Genomic DNA, 14,339 nt, shown 5'->3' with positions numbered 1-14,339 from the left:
TCAAGAGTTGCTTTAAAGTTTCTTGATTCAAAGGGGATTTTTAAAAGTTTAGACTTGTGGTCTCTTTGGCAATACAGTTTCTTCCACAGTTTAGAAGAAATCTGATCCATTTCCTTGCAGAAAATTCTATATTCCAATAACCCCTGATAATGTTCAACTTCACCTGAGACCTGTGTCTCTGAAAAAGAGTGATAGTTAAGAAGTTCTTCACACTGTTGTGTTCTGGGAAACAACTTACTGCAAAAAACCACACTTTCTCATGTGACTTTAGATAAGACTCACAGATGCCTCCCCTGCTTGTCTATGACAAGGCCTCCTGTATGCCTTTAAAATTCCCATTTCACCTCATAAATGATTAGCTGAACTGTTTGCTCTCACTGACCAAGCTGAATACCCAATAATTTGACTTGTCCAAACTTTAGTTCAGGCTTCTTTCCTTCTTTTCAGGTCCCCAAACTTTGTCTTGCCCCTAAGTTTCTACAAGCACTGAAATGCAGAATGACTTGCCTTAATGGCCCCTTCTGAGAATCAGCTAACTGGAGAGAAAAATGTTTTCAGTCCAACTTTTCAATCATCCACTCATCTCACTCCTACTTCTTTCTAGCCTTGTTAACTCCTCTTATAGAAGGACAGCTTCATGAACAGGGACCACATCTCTTCCGTTTTGGGCAATTCTCAGCCGTTATTTCTTTAGGTAACCTTTCTGCCCCCTTTTTCATCTCTTCTCCTTCTGGAACTCCCACAGTATGTAAATTCTTTCCCTTGAGGGTATCCCATAAGTCACACAGACTTTCTTCACTCTTTTTCATTTTTTCCCTTTGTTATCTGACTAGATAATTTCAAATGACTTGTCTTTGAGTTCACACATGCGGTCTGCTGCTTACTCAAGTCTGTTGTCCACACTCCCTATTGCATTTTTCATTTCATTCATTATATTCAGCCCCAGAATTTGTTTGGTCTTTCTTTAAAAAAAAATAATGTTTTATTTATTCTAAAGAGAGAGAGAGAGAGAGAGAGCATGAGAAGGTAAGGGGCAGAGAGAGAGAGAGGGACACAGAATCCAAAGCAGGCTCCAGGCTCTGAGATGTCAGCACAGAGCCTGATGCAGGGCTCAAACCCACAAACTGTGAGATCATGACCTGAGCGGAAGTCGGACGCCCAACCAACTGAGCCACCCAGGTGCCCCTGGTTCTTTCTTATTATTTCTAGTTCTCTGTTTAACTTCTCATTTTGTTCTTGTATTGTTTTCCTGATTTTGTTGTCTTTTTATGTTTTCTTGTAGTTCCCTGAGCTTCCTTTAAAACAATTATTTCAAATTCCATGTCTGACATATTGTAGATAACCATTGCTTTGGGGCCAATCACTGAAAAATTATCGTATTCCTTTGATGATGTAATATTTCCTTGAATTTTCATGTTTCTTGAAGTCTTACATTGCTGTCTTCATAGGTAAAGAAGCGGTCACTTCTTCCAGTCTTCTTTACTGACTGGCTTCACCTGCCAGCCCTGCTAGAGATTCTAAGGCTTTCTAAGACCTTTTCTATGGATACTCATGCTTCACAGGGTGGAGGTAGGGATGATTCTTAAGATTGTATTTCTGGGGCACCTGGGTGGCTCAGTTGGTTGAGTGTCCGACTTCAGCTCAGGTCATTATCCCACGGTGCATGGGTTCAAGCCCCACGTCGGACTCTTGTGCTAACATTTCAGATTGGGGCCTGCTTTGGATTTAGCATCTCCCTTTATCTCCACCCCTCCCCTGCTCATGTTCACCTAAAGAAACATTAAAAAAATTTTTTTTAAAAGATTGCATTTCTTCCCTTGATCGTGCAATGCCAGGGTGGGTGCTGACAGACTCCCTTTTTCTTTCCCTAGGGTGCTTGCTGAATGCTCAAGTTTGTGTGCTTTCTCCCAATCCCACTGAGTTAGGCCAGATTTCTGTGCATATTCACTAGCTTTCTGCAAAGGAGAATATTCATTGCCCTCTGGGGCCTGCACAGGGAGCCAGCTGTGGGATATATGTGTGCATGGGGGGGGGTGGTGAGGCAGGCAAAACATTGAAAATGCCTGTGGGCCATTTGGTGCAGGGGACAATCTGTAGGTGAAGCATCCTGGCAGCTCATGGGCAGGCTTCCTCAGGAAGTGCATGAAGTAGTATGATCCATATGTCTTTGATGTATTCTGAGCCCTTCCTGCTATACCCCCAAACTCTCCCTGCCTGTTAGTCATGTGTATCACCTCAGTATTCTGAATCAGATGAGAAAGAACTGGGCCTCTTTGGCAGCATTTCACACATAGGAGGAAGCCAGGCACTCACTCACATACTCTCACCCTCTCCTGTGGGAGGAATCATGGGTCAAGGCATCTCTCTTGGCACTGAGCTGTACCATCTTGGAGTAGGGTGGTGGGAGTAAAATGAAACTGTTCCTCTTACTCTATTCAATGTCCAATCTCAGATTGTTTTGCTCCAGTGGTGTTGTAGAACTTTTCTGATAGACTCTTTCACTCCCACAAAAGTACTGTGTGTGGTGATTGTCAAAATCAATGTGTGTTTTTGTTTTGTTTTGTTTTGTTTTGTTTTTTGTGGGGAAGAAGGTAGAAAACTCCTATTCCACCATCTTGCTGATGTCACTCTCCAGAAGGCTAGTTTCTTAATCTGATCTTGACCATGAGTCATTTTATCCAACTAAGAAGTGTAATGGGGCTTGGAAGTTCCGGGACAAATGGAAAATCTCATATATGTTAATCCCAGTCCTTTTATGAATCTGAGTTAACCTATCCACAAGGTGTCACACTGAGCTCCTAAATACTTTCTACAAACTGCCCCTAAAATGAAACCTGAACTAGCACAAGACGATTCACAGTGATGAGGTAGCATGAATAGCATTGTAACCTATATAAAAGACATTGAAAAAGTTCTTGGAACATATATGTAATACATAAATATGATATATGCTTATATGTGAATATATGAATATACATGCATATATACACAATAAAAAACAATATAAACAATACAAAAATAAAAACTTTATTGACCCATTCCTTTTAAAAAAGTATTTGAGCTGCATAAAGTAAAAAATAAATCAGATGAGCATAAAATCATAGGAATCTTGTAATAAAACAGGATGAAGATGAAAATACAAATATCTAGGGGTGCTTGGGTGGTTCAGTGAGTTAAGCATCCAACTTTGGCTCAGGTCGTGATCTCATGGTTTGTGGGTTCATGCCCCACACTAGACCCTGTACTGACATCTCAGAGCCTGGAGCCTGCTTCAGATTCTGTGTCTTCCTTTCTCTCTGCCCCTCCCCTGCTCATTCTCTGTCTCTCTCTGTCTCTCAAAAATAAATAAACATTAAAACACTTTTTAATAAAAAAATAAAATACAAATATGTAAAAGCATGGATTAAGAAAGGGTCATTTGTTTGATCTCTTAAAAACATAGACAAAAGGAGAATTGGTTTGGTTTGACCACATAATTCTAAATATATAATAAGAGTAAGCGTTAGGAGCAAAGGAAGAAAAAATAATTTAGGATCTGTAACCACAATTCTTTTGGTAAAAAGTGAAGCACCGATAATGGAAGGTCTTGTTCTGTAGAGCATATTGACAAGTTGGGGCATTCGTGTTAGGGAATAAGAAATGTGTAGAGCTTTGTTTCTCCCCATAACAGAAAAAAAAAAAAAAGGTGGAGCTCATGAAGCCACCTGGGGTGGAAGGTAAGACAGTAAGATGACAAAAGACTTTGTGCACATGATCTGAACCATCTTTGACCTCCAAAATTTTGAATAAAAGTTACTAAATTCAAGAAAAGCTTTTGTTTCTTGAAGGAAACAATAAAAGTGTTGTTATTGTTTGTAAGTGTGCAGAGTATAAGAAAGATAATACTAGGACTCTAAGAATTGCGTGTAGAAGAACAATGAAAACATATACTCCTAGAAATAGCCAACACCATGGAGAGGACTTTTACATACTCTATGACTTGTAATATTACTCTTAAGGAAATTGTATAGTTATAGCTTAGGGGAAAATAATACCTTAGTCAAAAAGTTTAAGAGGAGAGGCAACTTTTGTCTTCATTCTTTATATTTATATCCGCAAAAATGGAGACTGAAACTCTATAATAAAGTGTGACTTTGAAAATAAAGCCTTAAAAACTTGTAACATTAAGTTATCCCTTAAAATTATCTTTGATAAAAGACAAATGAACCTTTAATTACAACTTTGAAAATTCAGCGCTATGGAGGATCTGAGGAGTATTATTAGACATGCATATATCGGGGACTCATATTTGATAAAGAAAGTCAGTATATTCCTAAACCCACCATGAACTAGTGTGATACATTATACATTAATACATTTTTTTTTAATTTAGAGGTGAGAAGTTGAAAGATTGTGTAACAGAAACAGTTTTATTTAAAGGAAAATGTTCTAACCTTCCCCATAATTATAGAGTTCAGGCACTTTTTCCATAACAAAACAAAATGAAAAAAACAAAAACCTGTCCATTGATGGAAATACTTAAAATCAACAACAAAAAGATCAACATGGCAAGTAGCAATTAAGACTATGTTTAACACACGTCAGGATGGCCAGGCGGTCTAAGAATATGTTTAACACAATGGGTTTTAGGGTAAAAACAAAACAAAACAAAACAAAGAAAACAAAACAAAACAAAGAATCCTATAGCCAAAAAGGAGAGAAGAATGGGTTCTATAAACAGTAACAATAGCCATAAACTGAATGAAGAGGTTTACATGTAAACCATTCAGAAAAAACTAATCAGACAGCTCCATCATTGTGTCTTATGAGGCTCTGCCTCAGAAAGGCAATAACACATACCATCTGAAACGCAGGAAATTAATGATTATGAGGTTCATGGTTTCTGCAATTCCAGGTTAGTATCATTATTTCAATTTTTAATATTCCCATTCTTTGTAATGAGTTTTGCATTTTCCTCAATTTTCTTTGGGCAAATATAATTTCAATTCCACATAACTTAATAGGGAAATTGTGTTAGGATACTATAGGAATAAAAGGTGCCCTTCATTTTCTTTCTTTTTTTCTTTCCCTAGGGGAAAAACAAAGTATAAGAAATACTAAAATGAAACTTCACTAAAAAATATGGTACAAAGTTTTTACATTGCTATTATTGGGGGACAGGCCCCAATTCCACCATATAAATAAAGTTCTCTCTATCACTCAAAAATGCTGAGATTTCTGGGTGCATACTAGAAAGTTTCCTTTATCCTCCTAAGGTATTTTTGCCTTTAACTGGGATCAGCTGCCAGATTTTTAGGGCAGCTGAAGGATGGCAGATAGATTTACTTTGGGTATGGACTTTCTCTGTCTCTGCTCTGTGTCTGTGTCTGTGTCTGTCTCTGTCTTGCTCTCTCTTCATACACATAGACAGAAACTTTCAAAACTCAAACACTCTCATGCCTTGTTCCACAAACCAACAAAATTCCAAAATGTCCCCACATTTCATGCTTCTAAGCGATCATGCAGAGTTTTAAATGATCTTTTAACCCTGCAATTGATGCAAACATCCATTAATACATCACATGCCCCCACTACATGCTTCTGAAAATGTGGTCATTTTCATGTCACATGTGTGATATTGTGCCTCCGCCTAGCCTCTTCATAACTCGGAAGTAGGGAAATGAGATTCCTCTCTGGGCACTGAAACAGCAAAATTAACAGAGATCAGATCACATCCCATCAGAGATATAGAGCCACCTACATGCAACAGCCCAGCTTTGTGGTTAAGAGCACAGGCACCAGTGGTAGGCTGCCTGGTATGAGTTCAGGCCCCATTCCTTCTGGTTGTGTGCACCTGGGAAACTTAATCTACTTGTGCCTCTGTTTCCTCATCTGCAAAATGGAGATTAAAGTAATAGTACTTTATCATGTTGTTCTGAGGCTACATTAGTAGCAATACATGTAAAGTGCTTTTTCTTCATTTAGTGTTATTATTGTTGTTGCTATCATCATCATTGTCATCATCACTCCTGGCCAGGAAAACTAGCACATAACCAGAGCAGATATGGCAATACATCTAAAGAAATAATGTACATGAGTTTTGGGTGGTTAAAAATAAGTACTTCCCAGGAGAAGGAGCTATTCTAGGAATAGAAACAAATCTAGGAAGTCTGCAAAGAAGGCCAGATCGTGACAGATTTACTGATTTATTGCCATTCCATGATGACTCTTGGGAAAGAACATATAGAAATTCCCCTATGACCAACTCCCCAAAACTCCATTGAATGCTCTTTTATGCCTTACAAATGCTTTTTGCACGGACAACTGAGAAAAACATATCGCTTCATTTACTATTATTCCTAATTTGCTTTTATAAATGGAAACAGATTTGTTTTTAGGTAATAAAAAATATACAAATGTCACTTTCTTCTTATGAAATAGTGCAGAGTACAGGGCTTAAAGAAACAAAAAATCTTACAGTTGCATTTTTGAGTGCTGCCCTTTTATTTTATTTATTTTATTTTATTTTATTTTATTTTTATTTTTATTTTTTTTAGGAATTAAAAGGAACTTTTTTTTAATTTATTTTATTTATTTATTTTTTTTCATCTATTTATTTTTTTTTATATATGAAATTTATTGACAAATTGGTTTCCATACAACACCCAGTGCTCATCCCAAAAGGTGCCCTCCTCAATACCCATCACCCACCCTCCTCTCCCTCCCACCCCCCATCAACCCTCAGTTTGTTCTCAGTTTTTAACAGTCTCTTATGCTTTGGCTCTCTCCCACTATAACCTCTTTTTTTTTTCTTCCCCTCCCCCACGGGTTTCTGTTAAGTTTCTCAGGATCCACATAAGAGTGAAACCATATGGTATCTGTCTTTCTCTGTATGGCTTATTTCACTTAGCATCACACTCTCCAGTTCCATCCACATTGCTACAAAGGGCCGTATTTCATTCTTTCTCATTGCCCTGTAGTACTCCATTGTGTATATAAACCACAATTTCTTTATCTATTCATAAGTTGATGGACATTTAGGCTCTTTCCATAATTTGGCTATTGTTGAGAGTGCTGCTATAAACATTGGGGTACAAGTGCCCCTATGCATCAGTACTCCTGTATCCCTTGGGTAAATTCCTAGCAGTGCTATTGCTGGGTCATAGGGTAGGTCTATTTTTAATTTTCTGAGGAACCTCCACACTGTTTTCCAGAGTGGCTGCACCAGTTTGCAATCCCACCAACAGTGCAAGAGGGTTCCCGTTTCTCCACATCCTCTCCAGCATCTATAGTCTCCTGATTTGTTCATTTTGGCCACTCTGACTAGTGTGAGATGATATCTGAGTGTGATTCTGATTTGTATTTCCCTGATAAGGAGCGACGTTGAACATCTTTTCATGTGCCTGTTGGCCATCTGGATGTCTTCTTTAGAGAAGTGTCTATTCATGTTTTCTGCCCATTTCTTCACTGGATTATTTGCTTTTCGGGTGTGGAGTTTGGTGAGCTCTTTACAGATTTTGGACTAGCCCTTTGTCCGATATGTCATTTGCAAATATCCTTTCCCATTCCATTGGTTGCCTTTTAGTTTTGTTGGTTGTTTCCTTTGCTGTGCAGAAGCTTTTTAACTTCATAAGGTCCCAGTAATTCATTTTTGCTTTTAATTCCCTTGCCTTTGGGGATGTGTTGAGTAAGAGACTGCTACGGCTGAGGTCAGAGAGGTCTTTTCCTGCTTTCTCCTCTAAGGTTTTGATGGTTTCCTGTCTCACATTCAGGTCCTTTGTCCATTTTGAGTTTATTTTTGGGAATGGTGTGACAAAGTGGTCTAGTTTCAACCTTCTGCATGTTGCTGTCCAGTTCTCCCAGCACCATTTGTTAAAGAGACTGTCTTTTTTCCATTGGATGTTCTTTCCTGCTTTGTCAAAGATGAGTTGGCCATACGTTTGTGGGTCTAGTTCTGGGGTTTCTATTCTATTCCACTGGTCTATGTGTCTGTTTTTGTGCCAATACCATGCTGTCTTGATGATTACAGCTTTGTAGTAGAGGCTAAAGTCTGGGATTGTGATGCCTCCTGCTTTGGTCTTCTTCTCCAAAATTCCTTTGGCTATTCGGGGCCTTTTGTGGTTCCATATGAATTTTAGGATTGCTTGTTCTAGTTTCGAGAAGAATGCTGGTGCAATTTTGATTGGGATTGCATTGAATGTGTAGATAGCTTTGGGTAGTATTGACATTTTGACAATATTTATTCTTCCAATCCATGAGCAGGGAATGTTTTTCCATTTCTTTATATCTTCTTCAATTACCTTCATAAGCTTTCTACAGTTTTCAGCATACAGATCTTTTACATCTTTGGTTAGATTTATTCCTAGGTATTTTATGCTTCTTGGTGTAATTGTGAATGGGATCAGTTTCTTTATTTGTCTTTCTGTTGCTTCATTGTTAGTGTATAAGAATGCAACTGATTTCTGTACATTGATTTTGTATCCTGCAACTTTGCTGAATTCATGTATCAGTTCTAGCAGACTTTTGGTGGAGTCTATCAGATTTTTCATGTATAGTATCATGTCATCTGCAAAAAGCGAAAGCTTGACTTCATCTTTGCCAATTTGGATGCCTTTGATTTCCTTTTGTTGTCTGCTGATGCTAGAACTTCCAACACTATGTTAAACAACAGCGGTGAGAGTGGGCATCCCTGTCGTGTTCCTGATCTCAGGGAAAAAGCTCTCAGTTTTTCCCCATTGAGGATGATGTTAGCTGTGGGCTTTTCATAAATGGCTTTTGTGATCTTTAAGTATGTTCCTTCTATCCCAACTTTCTCAAGGGTTTTTATTAAGAAACGTTGCTGAATTTTGTCAAAGGCCTTTTCTGCATCGACTGACAGGATCATACGGTTCTTATCTTTTCTTTTATTAATGTGATATATCACGTTGATTGATTTGCAAATGTTGAACCAGCCCTGCATCCCAGGAATGAATCCCACTTGATCATGGTGAATAATTCTTTTTATATGCCGCTGAATTCGATTTGCTAGTATCTTATTGAGAATTTTTGCATCCATATTCATCAGGGATATTGGCCTGTAGTTCTCTTTTTTTACTGGGTCTCTGTCTGGTTTAGGAATCAAAGTAATACTGGCTTCATAGAATGAGTCTGGAAGTTTTCCTTCCCTTTCTATTTCTTGGAATAGCTTGAGAAGGATAGGTATTATCTCTGCTTTAAACGTCTGGTAGAACTCCCCTGGGAAGCCATCTGGTCCTGGACTCTTATTTGTTGGGAGATTTTTGATAACCGATTTAATTTCTTCACTGGTTATGGGTCTGTTCAAGCTTTCTCTTTCCTCCTGATTGAGTTTTGGAAGAGTGTGGGTGTTTAGGAATTTGTCCATTTCTTCCAGGTTGTCCAATTTGTTGGCATATAATTTTTCATAGTATTCCCTGATAATTGTTTGTATCTCTGAGGGATTGGTTGTAATAATTCCATTTTCATTCATGATTTTATCTATTTGGGTCATCTCCCTTTTCTTTTTGAGAAGCCTGGCTACAGGTTTGTCAATTTTGTTTATTTTTTCAAAAAACCAACTCTTGGTTTCATTGATCTGCTCTACCGTTTTTTTAGATTCTATATTGTTTATTTCTGCTCTGATCTTTATTATTTCTCTTCTTCTGCTGGGTTTAGGCTGCCTTTGCTGTTCTGCTTCTATTTCCTTTAGGTGTGCTGTTAGATTTTGTATTTGGGATTTTTCTTGTTTCTTGAGATAGGCCTGGATTGCAATGTATTTTCCTCTCAGGACTGCCTTCGCTGCATCCCAAAGCATTTGGATTGTTGTATTTTCATTTTCATTTGTTTCCATATATTTTTAAATTTCTTCTCTAATTGCCTGGTTGACCCACTCATTCGTTAGTAGGGTGTTCTTTAACCTCCATGCTTTTGGAGGTTTTCCAGACTTTTTCCTGTGGTTGATTTCAAGCTTCATAGCATTGTGGTCTGAAAGTATGCATGGTAAAATTTCAATTCTTGTATACTTATGAAGGGCTGTTTCATGACCTAGTATATGATCTATCTTGGAGAATGTTCCATGTGCACTCGAGAAGAAAGTATCTTCTGTTGCTTTCGAATGCAGAGTTCTAAATATATCTGTCAAGTCCATCTGATCCAATGTATCATTCAGGGCCCTTGTTTCTTTATTGACCATGTGTCTAGATGATCTATCCATTTCTGTAAGTGGAGTGTTAAAGTCCCCTGCAATTACCACATTCTTATCAATAAGGTTGCTTATGTTTATGAGTAATTGTTTTATATATTTGGGGGCTCCTGTATTCGGCGCATAGACATTTATAATTGTTAGCTCTTCCTGATGGATAGACCCTGTAATTTTTATATAATGCCCTTCTTCATCTCTTGTTACAGCCTTTAATTTAAAGTCTAGTTTGTCTGATATAAGTATGGCTACTCCCGCTTTCTTTTGGCTTCCAGTAGCATGATAAATAGTTCTCCATCCCCTCACTCTCAATCTAAAGGTGTCCTCAGATCTAAAATGAGTCTCTTGTAGACAGCAAATAGATGGGTCTTATTTTTGTATCCATTCTGATACCCTATGTCTTTTGGTTGGTGCAGTTAGTCCATTTACATTCAGTGTTATTATAGAAAGATACGGGTTTAGAGTCATTGTGATGTCTGTATGTTTTATGCTTGTAGTGATGTCTCTGGTACTTTGTCTCACAGGATTCCCCTTAGGATCTCTTGTAGGGCTGGTTTAGTGGTGACAAATTCCTTCAGTTTTTGTTTGTTTGGGAAGACCTTTATCTCTCCTTATTCTAAGTGACAGACTTGCTGGATAAAGGATTCTCGGCTGCATATTTTTTCTGTTCATCACATTGAAGATCTCGTGCCAATCCTTTCTGGCCTGCCAAGTTTCAAAAAAGAGATCAGTCACGAGTCTTATAGGCCTTTATATGTTAGGGCACGTTCATCCCTTGCTGCTTTCAGAATTTTCTCTTTATCCTTGTATTTTGCCAGTTTCACTATGATATGTCATGCAGAAGATCGATTCAAGTTACATCTGAAGGGAGTTCTCTGTGCCTCTTGGATTTCAATGCCTTTTTCCTTCCCCGGTTCAGGGAAGTTCTCAGCTATTATTTCTTCAAGTACCCCTTCAGCACCTTTCCCTCTCTCTTCCTCCTCTGGGATACCAATTATGCATATATTATTTCTTTTTAGTGTATCACTTAGTTCTCTAATTTTCCCCTCATACTCCTGGATTTTTTTATCTTCTTCTCAGCTTCCTCTTTTTCCATAATTTTATCTTCTAGTTCACCTTCTCTCCTCTGCCTCTTCAATCCGAGCCGTGGTCATTTCCATTTTATTTTGCATCTCGTTTAAAGCGTTTTTCAGCTCCTCCTGACTGTTCCTTAGTCCCTTGATCTCTGTAGCAAGAGATTCTCTGCTGTCCTCTATACTGTTTTCAAGCCCAGCAATTAATTTTATGACTATTATTCTAAATTCACTTTCTGTTATATTATTTAAATCCTTTTTGATCAGTTCACTGGATGTTGCTATTTCCTGGAGATTCTTTTGAGGGGAATTCTTCCGTTTGGTCATTTTGGATAGTCCCTGGAGTGGTGCTGACCTGCAGGGCACTTCCCCTGTGCTGTGGTGTATAATTGGAGTTGGTGGGCGGGGCCACAGTCAGACCTGATGTCTGCCCCCAGCCCACCGCTGGGGCCACAGTCAGACTGGTGTGTGCCTTCTCTTCCCCTCTCCTAGGGGCGGGATTCACTGTGGGGTGGTGTGGCCTGTCTGGGCTACTTGCACACTGCCATGCTTGTGGTGCTGGGGATCTGGCGTGTTAGCTGGGGTGGGTAGGCAAGGTGCACGGGGGCAGGAGGGGCAGGCTCAGCTCGCTTCTCCTTAGGTGATCCACTTCAGGAGGGGCCCTGTGGCAGCGGGAGGGAGTCAGACCCACTGCCGGCAGGGTGGCTCTGCAGAAGCACAGCGTTGGGTGTTTGTGCAGAGCGAGCAAGTTCCCTGGCAGGAACTGGTTCCCTTTGGGATTTTGGCTGGGGGATGGGCGAGGGAGATGGCGCTGGGGAGCGCCTTTGTTCCCCGCCAAACTGAGCTCTATCATCCCGGGGCTCAGCAACTCTCCCTCCTTTTGTTCTCCAGCCTTCCCGTTTTCTGAGCTGTTAACTTATGACCTCCCAGATGCTAAGTCCCGCTTGCTGTCCGAACACACTCGGTCTGGCCCCTCCACTTTTGCAAGCCAGACTCAGGGGCTCTGTTTGGCCGGTGGGCCTCCCCTCCACCCTGGCTCCCTCCCGCCAGTCCGTGGAGCGTGCACCGCCTGGCCGCCCTTCCTACCCTCTTCTGTGGGCCTCTTGTCTGCGCTTGGCTCCAGAGACTCCATTCTGCTAATCCCCTGGCGGTTTTCTGGGTTATTTAGGCAGGTGTAGGTGGAATCTAAGTGATCAGCAGGACGTGCGGTGAGTCCAGCATCCTCCTATGCCACCATCTTCCTGAGTGCTGCCCTTTTAAAAACCAAGTCACTGTTCTCTCGCTTACTGGTGGTACCAGACCTTTGTCATTGGTTTCAATACCATTGTCTGGTTCAACTGATTCCAGTTATCAGAGCAGAGATGCTAAATATCTTATTAGTCCCTTCGTGTTACTCTATTGAAAACACAACACAGTGAAAAGTGTCAGGCAAAATCTTAAATGGGAATCTGCTCTTCTATCTGATAGGCTTTGAACAAGTTATTTATTCCCTTTGATGATCAGTTTTCAAGGCTTAAAGTAAGTCAGGACACATTTAATAAGTCTTCAAGTAGGGTTTCAAATTCCTGTTCTATCTGACCCCAAAGTTCATGATTTTTGCTGGAATTTCTCCCTGAGTCCTGAACTGGCTTAATGGTAAATGTCATTTTCTCTCTCTATTTAAATTACATGAGTTATGTGCTTGCAGTGAAGGTGTTGTTTTAACTTTCTGGGATACAGCAGTGCATGAAGAGATGGGGGCCTTGCTGAAATGGGGCATATAAATGCTGGGAAGGGAGGAAGACCAGAGAATAAGAAAATCAATATGTGGCATTTCTAGGAGTAGGAAGTGCTATGAAAAAAATAAAGGACAGTAATGGGTTAAACATTGATGGTGGGAAAGTGCTCTGTAGTCCAAAGACTCTTTAGTGAGGTGCCTTTTTAACAGGGATAAGAATAAAATGAGGGATGACAGCAACCATCTGGCAGAGAAGGTTTCCAGGCAGAGCATGTGCAAAGGCCCTACAGCTGAACTATGGCTATCAGGGTTGAGGAACTGAAATGAGGCCAGCAGAGTTGAAGCAGATTGTCAAAAGTGGAGAGTGATAAGTGGTGAGGTCAGAATTACTCTTGCCAGAGATTATTCAGACTGTGTAGGTCTGAATGTTAAGGATTTTGGATTTAGTTCAAATGAGATGGGAAGTCATTGGAGAATCTGATGAGAGGAGTTACATGATCTGGCTTAATTTTCATGGTTTGACTGCGGCTGATGAGAAGAAAACAGATTGTGAAGGGGACAAGAACAAAAACTTAGAAGACTAGTACATTAGTGTGGTACTTCAGGTGAGCTTATTTTCTTCCACTTATTTCCAGATCACCATTCTTTCACTTTGTAATTCAACCAAATCTCACACTGCTCATTTCCTCTGATGCCTCCAACCCCTAAATGTTGGGTACTTTATCAAATATAAAGACGTATTATAAAGTCTGAAAATTAATGGGGTGTATCACTGATGTAAACTTTTACATCTGGACCAATGCCATGTTAATTGCTCTAGCCACACTGGTCTCCTGGCTGATCCACAGGCAGATCCACATGTATACAAAAATAACAAATGACCAAGGTAGCATCACATGTTAGTGGAGAGAAGATTGACACATCGATAAATAATCCAAGACCATTACTTGGATTATTGGGGGGGAAATGATCCCTACCTTATATCATTCATAAAAATAAATACCAAGTAATTTAAAGAACATAAAAGAATAATTTCCAACAAAATTGGAAAATTCTTAGAAAAATTTGAAGCATATCTTTAAGATTTCAGGGTAGGAAAAGATCTGCTTAAATAAGATGCCCAAAGTTATAAACTATGAAGGAAAAAAATAAATAATTTTTGCTCCTCCTCCTTCTACCACACTTCATTCTTTCAAACCTTATCTCCCAAATTAGTAAAGAGAGGTACTTGTCCTCATTCTGGAACATGGCAGATTTATCCATTGTACACAGAAACTGTACCAGTGAAATGTCTAGTCCTGGGACCTTATGCTCATTGTCAATACATATAACAATTCAGACTGCCTTTTATTAAGGAAAAGGAAATGTTTCCCAA

This window comes from Lynx canadensis, chromosome A2 (assembly GCF_007474595.2).
Source record: "Lynx canadensis isolate LIC74 chromosome A2, mLynCan4.pri.v2, whole genome shotgun sequence".
Classification (NCBI taxonomy): domain Eukaryota; kingdom Metazoa; phylum Chordata; class Mammalia; order Carnivora; family Felidae; genus Lynx; species Lynx canadensis.
The sequence above is the reverse complement of the archived record's forward strand: the minus strand, read 5'-3'. Positions refer to the sequence as shown.